This window comes from Lampris incognitus, chromosome 11 (genome assembly GCF_029633865.1).
Source record: "Lampris incognitus isolate fLamInc1 chromosome 11, fLamInc1.hap2, whole genome shotgun sequence".
Lineage (NCBI taxonomy): Eukaryota > Metazoa > Chordata > Actinopteri > Lampriformes > Lampridae > Lampris > Lampris incognitus.
The window spans coordinates 21,474,654-21,485,571 of NC_079221.1; the positions used below are offsets into that span (position 1 = coordinate 21,474,654).

The 10,918-nt window shown below is 47.6% G+C and overlaps 1 non-coding gene across 1 annotated transcript; it reads left to right on the top strand.

Moving 5' to 3' along the window:
- The first annotated feature begins 4,466 nt into the window (after positions 1–4,466).
- trnaa-ugc (transfer RNA alanine (anticodon UGC)) lies at positions 4,467–4,538 on the top strand. The gene has a single exon. It is a non-coding gene; the product is annotated as a tRNA-Ala (tRNA).
- The last annotated feature ends 6,380 nt before the right edge of the window (positions 4,539–10,918 follow it).

Here is a 10,918-nt window from a genome sequence, read left to right on the forward strand (position 1 = left end):
GCTGCCAAGTACCCCTTGATCGTTTCGTAGGCTAAATTGTCAGTCGATCTCTTGTATTCCAAGAACCCCGCAACGTGGGCCAAGGATGCAGACAGAGGTTCCACGCCCTCTCCCACGCACCACCTAGCAAAAACTCTCCACTTGGAGTCGTATTGCGCCGATGTGCTCGGAGCGCGTGCGGCTTGTATAGTGGCCACCGTGGCCTCATCAAAGCCCTCCTCTCTCAGCCTGGCCCTCTCAGAAGCCAGGCCGCCAGTTGGAACCCCGCTAGAAGGGGCTCCTGTTGGATAATCCCGTCTGCCTGCGTCAGAGCGTCCAGCCACATCGGGAGGAGGAACTGTGGCGCGCGCACCATGGAAACCATGTTCAGAAACCACGGCGCGCCTGGGTTGTTGGGAGCCACCAGGATCACCGACGCGCCCGTGCATCTGATCCGTTCCACCACCGCCGGTATCAGACCCAGAGGGGGAAAAGCATAGAGCAGCTCGCGTGGCCACGGCTCGATGCCCAGCGCATTCACCCCCATAGGCGGGTTGTCGCTCGGGCAGAGCGAATACCATCGTGCGCATTTGGCGTTCCTCTTGGACGCAAACAAGTACACCTGTGCCACTCCGAACCTCGCCCAGATCATCTCCACGATAAGAGGATTGAGGGACCAGTTGTCCCAGCTGGGCCCGCCACGCGACATGATGTCCGCTGCCTCATTCTGGCTGCCAGGCACATGAACTGCCCGAATGGACTGCGCGTTCTGATGCACCCAACTCCACAGATCGTAGGCTAACGCACGGCACGCAGCCGACCGCGTCCCGCCCTGCCTGTTCATATACGCCACCGTAGTGGTACTGTCCGACCTGACCAGAATGTGTCGATGTCGTAGGAGAGGAGCGAAATGACGCACCGCCAACAGCACTGCCTCCGGCTCCAGCGCGTTGATGTGCGCATTGTGACTCACGGGCCATACTCCTCTGATTGTGCCGTGGCCACAGATCGCACCCCAACCTCCCAGGGATGCATCCGTGAATAGAATCACCTCCTCCGATCTGGGTCCGAGGGGAACCCCAACCCTGGATCTGCAGGCCTCTGCCTAGTGATCCAGGTCCAAGCTCACCCCCTCTGGGACCACTAACCTGTGCCGTTGGCGCAGCCGGCGGAACCGGCCCTCTCGAATAAGCCAACACTGGAGTCTCCTCATAAAAAGCAGACCCAGAGGCACCACCTGGTGAGCAGAGGACATGATGCCCAGGAGCCGACGCAGTTGACCTACTGTCACCAACCGGCCCGGGGCAAAATTGGCAAGAAGGTCCTCTAACCCCTGCCACCGCTCCTCCGAGACGGAAGCCAGCATCCTCCCTGAGTCCACTCTGGTACACCCGGTAGCGCCTGCCAGCGTGCGTAATGGGGAGACTGAGGGCGCGTGACGCGTTGTGTCTGGCTGTCGAGAAATAGGCTGTATCGCTGCCATTCCGGTCCAACCTCCGAGCTCTCCACGGAAGTGTTGAGAGGCTCCCACGGTGGACCGCGTCCCATATGGGGAGCGAATATGTGCAGGATTTTGCCCAACAGAAGGTGGGAGCGCGGAAAAATCGGCATCAGCATGCGCGTGCCCAGCACCCTCTCCGACTGGCCACAGACAGCGAGTCATGCGCTCCAGTAACCCTGCTTTACGCACGGGAAAACCCAGCGCGTAACTCTGGACGCCTGTCTGATGGGATAAACTAATTTCATTCCCATCTGACAGCTCATGATTATCCGAGACAGGCATAGATACAGAGTTCAACAACCCATAACCTTGTGTACGGTTTGAAACAGAACTGATCTCAGCGGTATAATTCACATAGCCTACACCCCGTGAAGCTAGTGAACCCGTTGCCATATCTGGAACATCTTCGTTTCTTCTGACTTGCTTGCAGAGTCCGGTGGCATGTGACACAACATTACTCACTACACCATGTGCGTGTGGAATAAAAGTAGCATCGACATCACCAACATTATATGACAGACCACCCACCGTAGAATAATCTACAGACGAGGAACACGAAGGATAAAATGCAGAACTGAAATCTTTATTCATCAACATGTTCCCCCTCACTGCATGGTAAAATCTTGCCACCAGTGGCCATAACATCAATACCTGCAATGTTCGAACAGCGGGTGTGGGGGTCTGTCGCGCACCGTCAGCGGCGGCGCGGATCTCCCGAGCTGACACCCCTGGTCTGGTGCTCGTACTTCCGCTTCACGTCAGGCTGAGGACCACCCGCGCCACCTCTGCCAGCATGGTGGGACTGACTGTGAGCCCCAGGGGCTGGCGCGGGGCCAGCCGACTGGCTCTTGTCGTAGTTCTTGCAGCGCTTCGAGGCTCGACCTCGCCCCCCCTGCCGCTGGGGCTTAAGAGAGCCTTGAACGCGTGCCGGAGGCTGCGCGGGACTCTTCTCTTTGAAGGTCTTAGCCAGCAGCTCCGCGTTGGCCAGGTCGTGACGGATCTTTTCCAGTGCTGGCTCATCCACACCGAAAAGACCGTCCGTGTTGATGGGGAGCTTGCGGATCATCTTAACGACCCCGTCCTCCAAGCGACAGTCCTTCGTCCAGAACTCGCGCCTCAGCAGGACTGAGGAGGACAGAGCTGCACCCAGGTTCACCGTGGCATCACGGAGGAACATGCCGATGATCTGAGAAGCCCTCCAAGCCTCGTCCAGGCGTGAGGCATCGGTGTCGTCATCCCCCTGGCTCTCACTGTCCACCGCCCGCGCCAGATGACCAGCTGCCAGACCAGCTGTGGAGATGGCTGCTGCGGCGCGGAGAACACTGAACTGGATTTGGCGCGCGTGGTCATCTATGGACGCCATGTCTGGCGAGGGATGTTTGATCTTCATCGCCGCCTCCTTGCTCTCCGGTTCACTTAGCTTACCAGGGTAGAGCCGGGGAAAAAGAAATTTCTCCACAGTGGAGGGCGGCATAGAAGCAGGAGACCAGCCGGCAACCGTCAGGTGGCTCTTGGTGTTCACTTTAACAGTGGAGCGCACCTTCTCTGGTTCCGGCCATGTGGTTTTGATGGACTCCGTGATGGGGGGGAAGGGCGGAATGTGCTTCGGGTCTTTGCGCACCTCCACCGAGGCAGAGAACGCCTGATCCATTCCGGGCGTCACCGAGGCATGGACTGGGGCAACCCTTGTGGTCCCCGTCGAAGCCAAGATCCTCTCGAGGAAAAAAAAAAAAAGGGGAAAAAGTCGTCGAACTTTGCCTCCTCCTCGGACCCTTCCTCAGGGACTTGGCAGGAGCAAGATCCGCCATCTTGAGTAGCAGCCTGCGGAACCGCCGGCGGGCACATGTGGTCCTGGCTCCCAGGTAGCACAGCATAAACCAACGAGCCCAGCCGGGGAGGGATCTCGATCACACCGGCACCAACCTGAGTGGAAAAGCCGTGTGAAACCCAGCTCGTCCATCGACTGAGCGGCCATGAAGCGTACACCATGCATGGTGGCGCCTCTAGGCTAGCTGCAGTCTCCCGAACATGAGCCATGCTAGGATGGTCGCTGCAAAAAGGATGGAAATCGCCAGCGTCCTTCTTCCTGTGGCAACAACTATGAAACTCGGCGAAAAGAACATCAACGTCGACGTTAACACCAGCCATAGTGACGGAGAAAACTGCACTATTGTCAAAATAGAGAAAATGGCTAAGCTAGCTAGCAATGAAGAAAAAACCCGCAACAGAGCTCAGCGCAACACGTCTTCCCTTGAAGGAGGCTCTAGTCGAACTGACGAGTGATGTGGTGACGCATGTCAAGTGCAGTTGTGGGCGGGGCTTAGGGGAAGCTGTCGCATGAGCGGTGAATTTCAGAGCCTAGCGTCGCCAGAGGCGAGGTCAGAGGACAATATGTAAATATAGCACTACGGGGTAGCGATAATAGAACTGTAGGTTGCTGGCAGATCACCAGTGTTTGAAGACTAGTGTGTTCATATATCCCCTCCCCTTACTGTTAGACTGACATGTTTTACAAAACTTAATTCTGTCCTTCACTAAGAAATTGAAATTGTAGGGCTGCAAGAAAATGAAAAAGGTGCCCGATTTCCCCTTCTCAGCCAAGCAAAATTCAGGCTTTCGATTGATTAGAACAACTGTAGGTTGCTAGCAGATCACCAGAGTTTGAAGACAAGTGTGTTGATAAATCCAGTCTCCTTACTGGTACACTGAGGTACTTTACAAAGCTTAATTCTGTCCTTCAATAAGAAATTCAAATCGTGAGTTGGCTAGGGTTGCAAGAAAATGAAAGCGGCTCATAAAAACAACTCGAAGGTGTTTTGGAGAAAGTGGGACTTTTCACAGTGTGAAGGCTCTTTTATGTGATTCGCTGCTGTTTTTTAACATACTTAAATGAGGAAAAAAAACATACCAGAGACTTGTGACCAAAAATCGTCTTGCATGGAGATTGGGTTTGTTGACAAATTACACTAACTGAATGCCAGGAGTTGGGGATGTAGCTCAGTGGTAGAGCGCATGCTTTGCATGTATGAGGTCCTGGGATCAATCCCCAGCATCTCCATGTACTTACCGTTTTGTCTGAAATGTATCTTCTATCCTCAAAAAGTAAACTCTCCCTCAGCTTAAAATAAATGCTGAAAATGATGGTTTTTCAGTTTCTACTGACAATAGATAGCTGAAAGTGGGAGATGTTGTCAATCTGCACATGGCAACAACAACTCTCACAAAGGATGCCACAAAATCCTTTCCTCAGCCAACTTACGAACATAAAATTCAAGCTATTGCTTGATAAGAACGAGTGTAGGTTCCTGACAGATCACTAAGTTTGGAAGGTAAGCAGTGGAGAAATAGTTTGGTGATAAATTCCCTCTGTGCTATGTTATTCTCAAATGTAATAATGTCCATCACTTAAAAATTCATAAGCTGTGGTGTACTATCATACGGATTATACAAGAAAAAGGGGAGGATGCCATCAGGATTTGTCTGTGAAGAATTCAAACTGAAAATGTGAGTTTTTCTTTGCATTTGAAAAGTACGATATTTAATTAGCATTTGTAACATAACATTTGTTATAATTCATGATCAATAGAAAACAGTGCTGATACCACAGTATATGTTGTTGTACTTGGCTGCACAATCCAAATCCTTCCTGCAAGAAATTTGTTAACAGTTTTATGTGTTTTATTTATCTTGCACAGGTTGAGTCAAGCAGAAATTGCTTTCCTGACCGAGTTCTGCTCTGTGATGAGACCAGTGGTAAAGGCCTTAAACATTCTTCAGTCAGAGACCAACACACACTTGGGGTGGCTTCTCCAACTGATCTTCGAATTACAGTCAAAACTGAGAATGCAGGAAGCGTCCACCAAGATGTGTCTGCCACTCATCAGAGCAATTCAGCATGGTGTCCAAAAGCGCTTTGGAGTGATGATGGAGGACCCTGAACTGATCTCTGCAGCAATCCTTTTACCAAAATTTAAGTCTGGCTGGACTGAGAAAGCTGATATCATAGAAGCAGGTGTGATTTAATTTTTTAATATCATGCTGATCAATGGTTTATTTTAGTCCTGTTCATTTGTTTTCTACCAACAAATAAATGGTAATAACATTATAACACAGAATACTATACTGTAGGTCTGTCATCTGAAGTTGTAGCTGTTTGTAGCACTATAATGGCAGATAACTCATTGCTTAATTGCCAGAGATGATGTTTGTCATTCAACAGGTCTACTCTATGTCAGACATCACCTCAACCAGATGGCCGAGACAGAGGTGGCAGATGTTGGATAAGGACAACATTCATCAGATGAAGAGGATTTATTCTCCACAATGAAGTCCAGAAGGTCAGAGGGTACAGGGGAGTTAGAAGGCTACCTAGCCTGTGTCTCAGAAAGTATGGATCTGCTGAACTCTTTTCCAAATTTAAAAAAACTGTCCCTGAAACTCAACACTGGCCTGCCGGCCTCAGCCGCCTGTGAGCGTCTTTTCAGCTCTGCTGGTTTGTTGTTCACATGGAAGTGAGCACGGATTAGCTCTACAAACTTTGAAAATCAACTCCTGCCCAAACTGAACAAGAGCTTTACAGTCTAATGCTGTAGTATTCGGCGGGGCAGGGTATTCTGTGGGGCAGGGCACTTTATTTCATTTCTTATATCAGCAGTCAATGTGCTCATTTGTCAGTTAAGACAATTGATATGTTTTATGTTTTCTATAGAAAGGAAAAAGAGCACAGTTTGTTATTAAGGAATTGCTCAACATTTTGAGTGCCCCCGATACTTGATATTGGTTTTATTTTCTTTCCACTGGCCTTGATTTGCAGTGTAGTGTTTGAGGTGAAGAAAAGCAGACCATAGAATTCAGAATTTGTGCCACTTATTGTGCTTGAAAATGTTTTATGGGGTGGTCTGAACAAAGTTTGCACATTATACCTCTCAAAAGGTTGTAAACATTATGCAGTTCATTTGTCAATTATATTTTCTATAAAAGGAAGGAAGAGCATTGTGTTACTACGGAATTGCTCAGTTGTCTTTAAAACATTGTGAGTGTCCCGGACACTTTGAGTTTGGTTTACTCAAGTTTCATGTGTCATTTAGAAAGTCTGCTTTAGTGGCTTTAATTCGCAGTATAACTGTAGCATTTATCAGTGAAGAAAAAAGATGTATCATAGAATCAGAACTTATGCCACTTGTACTTGAAAATGTTTTATATACCTCCTGAAAGATCCTAATTATTATGTAGACTAAAAGTTGATTAAAAACAACTATGTTGGATTGGATTTATGACTCGTTGTCCTTTTTTACTCAAGGAGGAGTGACCTCCATCAAGTTGTTGAAAGTAACTAAGTAACGTTTACTCAAAGTAAATTTTAAATTAACTACTTTTAACTTTCACTTGAGTAGATTTTTAGATGGGTACTTTTACTTTTAATTAAGTAGAATTTCAGTAAAGTAAAGATACTTGTACATAATTACAATATTTCAGTACTTTTTCCACCTCCGACTGTGTCCCACTATGCCGAGGAGCCTGAGACATGTAATGAGGCATAATGTAGGCAGAAGCGGCAGCTTGAGTTTGGTAGATATTGTGTTGGTGAGATATTGTTGGCTTAATTTTATCTCTCTTCATTTTAGTTGGCAGTTCATATGTGCACATGCTGGATTGCTCTGACATGTAAGCAGCGGTAAGCTGGTATTGTCTGTTTTGCAGGGCTAGACTGGGGGCTTCACTGCGTACTTCCATATCTGACTCTAATAAACCAGCCTGCAATGTGTTTGCCTCTGCTAGGGCAGCATCCATTTCCTTTTCATCTTTTAACGCGTCAAGACTCGCTTGAATGCGTGCCTGCTCAACCTTCAGTTCAATTTCCCTTTTTGAATATGCCACTCAAGCCTGCGCTGCCTCGGCTTTTGCTATGGCAACTGCTAAATTGGCTTTTGAGCTACTTGATGAACGAGATGAACGTGAGCTCGTAGAGCGCTCATCTTCATTTCTTTCATTTGTGTTGTTAGGGCCTTACATTATGCGGTAATGTTTTGATACCAGAATAGTTAAGCTGGCATGAATGCTGCCTGGGTGTCTGAATGTTAGCCACTTAGCTCTTGGATGTGTAGCTCTGCAGGAAGGCTGTCCTCTCCACTGTTAGCTGTGTTGCCGTCTTTTCACTGTGTAGGTCTTAATTAGTTATTTGGTGCTAGCTACATCCCACCAGATAAACACTTCCAAAAAAGACAACAGACAGATATTCTCTTCCATCAACTTTAGTTGGAAACTTGTGAAACTGTAACACAATATAGACACTGTATCAGAAATGCATGCAACATTACAGCTAGCAACGGAAATGGGACATCACGGCTAACATAAGACTATAGAGCTAATGGATCTAGCCTAGTCTAACTTAGCTACATAACAATTCGGCTGAGTATATTAATGTATTTGTTAACATACAAACTGTACTCACAGAAGTTGCCTTAGTTGGCAGGAAAAAAAAAACTGTTGAAGAACTGCAGAACTGACGACTGCTAGAGACGAGAACACCAACGTAACGTCACACTGGAGTAGGGAGCCTCGCATGCGTCAATATAAACAATAACCAACCATGGCTATATACTACCTCAAGAGGGCGCTATGACATGAGATAAACATACAGCTACACTCATGAGGCATAACATTTTCAATTCAAAACGAATTAATTGTTATCACAGAATGTATGCTGCCAGGTTGTTTCTGAAATAAAGGAAGCCGGGTTTTATTCAGGTGGCACAGTGGTTAGCGCGGTCGCCTCACAGTAAGAAGGTCCTGGGTTTGAGCCCCGGGGTTGTCCAACCTTGGGGGTTGTCCCGGGTCGTCCTGTGTGGAGTTTACATGTTCTCCCCGTGTCTGCGTGGGTTTCCTCCGGGGGCTCCTGTTTCCTCCCACAGTCTAAAAGACATGTAGGTCAGGTGAATTGGCCACACTAAAAAAAAAAATGTCCCTAGTATAGTTAGGAATGTGTGTGTGTGTGGGCCGTGTGATGGTCTAGCAGCCTGTCCAGGGTGTATCCCCACCTGCCGCCCGGAGACTGCTGGGATGGGCTCCAGCATCCCCATGACCCTGAGAGCAGGATAAGCGGTTCAGAAAATGGATGTATGGATGGGTTTTATTCAGTCATAATGGACACTACTCAGGATTTAAGTAAAATTGATCAACTCAGTCAGGTTTTCAGGTATGTCAAAATTTGCATTGAATTTTCCATCACAGCTACTTTCATTTCAAAATGCTCTGAGGTCAGAAATAAAAACCATTGAAATGGATTCTATTAAAGATCTGACTGAGCTCCTGTTCCTGAGATATGCATCTTTTCTGCCTTGTGTCACAGACATGGCTACTAGTCTCAAGCTTTTTTAACTATTCCTGTCACTGTGGCAAGAGAGATCTTTTTCAAAACTGAAAGTCATCAAACACTACCTAGGAAGCAGTATGTTCCAGGACAGACTCTCCAGACTAGTGATTCTCAGCATTGAAGGTCAGTGTGCTCACCAGATGGCTTTAACAAGCATTGTCAAGGAATTTGCAAGGAGGAAAGGACATCTTGGTCATTGTTAAAGGTAAGAAAGAATACATTTGATTCTACAACTACTTTCGGCTGGTCCCGTTAGGGGTCGCCACAGCGGATGATCTGTTCCCATTTCTTCCTGTCTTCTGTATCTTCCTGTGTCACACCAGCCACCTGCATGTCTTCCCTCACCACATCCATAAACCTCCTTTTTGGCCTTCCTGTTTTCCTCGTCCCTGGCAGCTCCATATTCAGCATCCTTCTCCCAATATACCCAGCATCTCTCCTCCACACATGTCCAAGCCATCTCAATGTTGCCTCTTGCATTGTCTCCAAACCGTCCAACTTGAGCGGTCCCTCTAATATAATCGTTCCTAATCCTGTTCTTCTTCGTTACTCCCAGTAAAAATCCTAGCATCTTCAACTCTGCCACCTCTAGCTCCACCTCCTGTCTTTTCATCAGTGCCAGAATTCTTCTTTCTCTTCCATCTCACACCCAACTTGCGGAGCATATGCTCTGATAACATAGATCAATACACCTTCGATTTGCAGCTTCATACTCATCATGCTGTCTGACACTCTCTTCACCTCCAGCAGACTCTTGACATACTCTTCTTTCAGAATTACCCCTACCCCATTTCTCCCCCCATTCTCACCATGGTAGAAGAGTTTGAACCCACCTCAAAAACTCCTAGCCTTACTCCCCTTCCACCTGGTCTCTGGCACACAGTATGCCTACCTTTCTTCTTTCCATCATATCAGCCAGGTGTCTCCCTTTACCAGTCATAGTGCCAATATTCAAAGTTCCGACTCTCACCGCCACACTCCTATCCTTGCTCCTCTCTTGCTGCCTCTGGACATGCCTTCCCCCTCTCCTTCTCCTTCGCCCAACAGTAGCATAGTTTCCACTGGCACCCTGCTGGTTAACAATACCGGTGGCGGTCATTGGTAACCCGGGCCTTGACTGATCCGATATGGAAATCTTATTTATGATCCGCATATTTGCTTTGGCAAATATTTTACATCGGATGCCCTTCCTGACACAGCCCTCCCCATTTATCTGAGCTTGGGACCGGCACAAAGAATGCACTGGCTTGTGCATTCTTAGTGAGTTGCTGGCCTAGCCTTGGGCCTATTTTTGTGTCTGTTTTCTTTGCTCGTTTATGAATGGACAGTCCATTAGAATTGTGTGTTCCTTCTGTGCTGGCTATCAAAACATCTGTCTCGGCCTAGGTTGAGCGGCAATTTTTATTTTTCATTTTTTGCCCATTGTCATGGTATCGATTGTTTTTGGCTTGCAGTTACAGAGCTGTACATTGGTTAGCATTACATGGTTTGTGTGATGAGTTTTATTCCACGTTGAGTAATCAGATGACATTAATGACTAACATAGCTATCTTACCGAGCTTGCTATTTACATTGCATATTGATGATTTTACTGTACTTTACTGATTTCATGGCCACATGCATGGACGCAAGTCCATGAATACTGGGATGGCATCCAGCGCTTTACCTGTGCCCCCTTCCACAGGGTTAGTGGTTGTGTCAGGAGGGGCATCCAATGTAAAATTTTACTAAATCAGTATGCGGATTGACAAGACCATCCCGGATCAGTCGAGGTTCCATACGGGATTGGCTGAGGCCTAGGTTAACAATGGCCGCCATCAGTGCTGTGCCCTCACAGGGTCCTGCTGGAAACTGTAAAATCCGCTGTGGTGACCCCTGAGAAACAGAGAACAAGCTGAAAGAAGAAGAAGAAGAATTGATGATTTTACTGTAAGTCAAGTAATTGTTGGGTGCATGCGTGTGTGTGCGCGGACACGTGTTATATTTATTTTTTAGTTAATTTTGCTGGCATCACTATAATTGCACTTCCGTTGTGAAAGGGCCCTAGTCCCCTCCCTGGGGGGGTT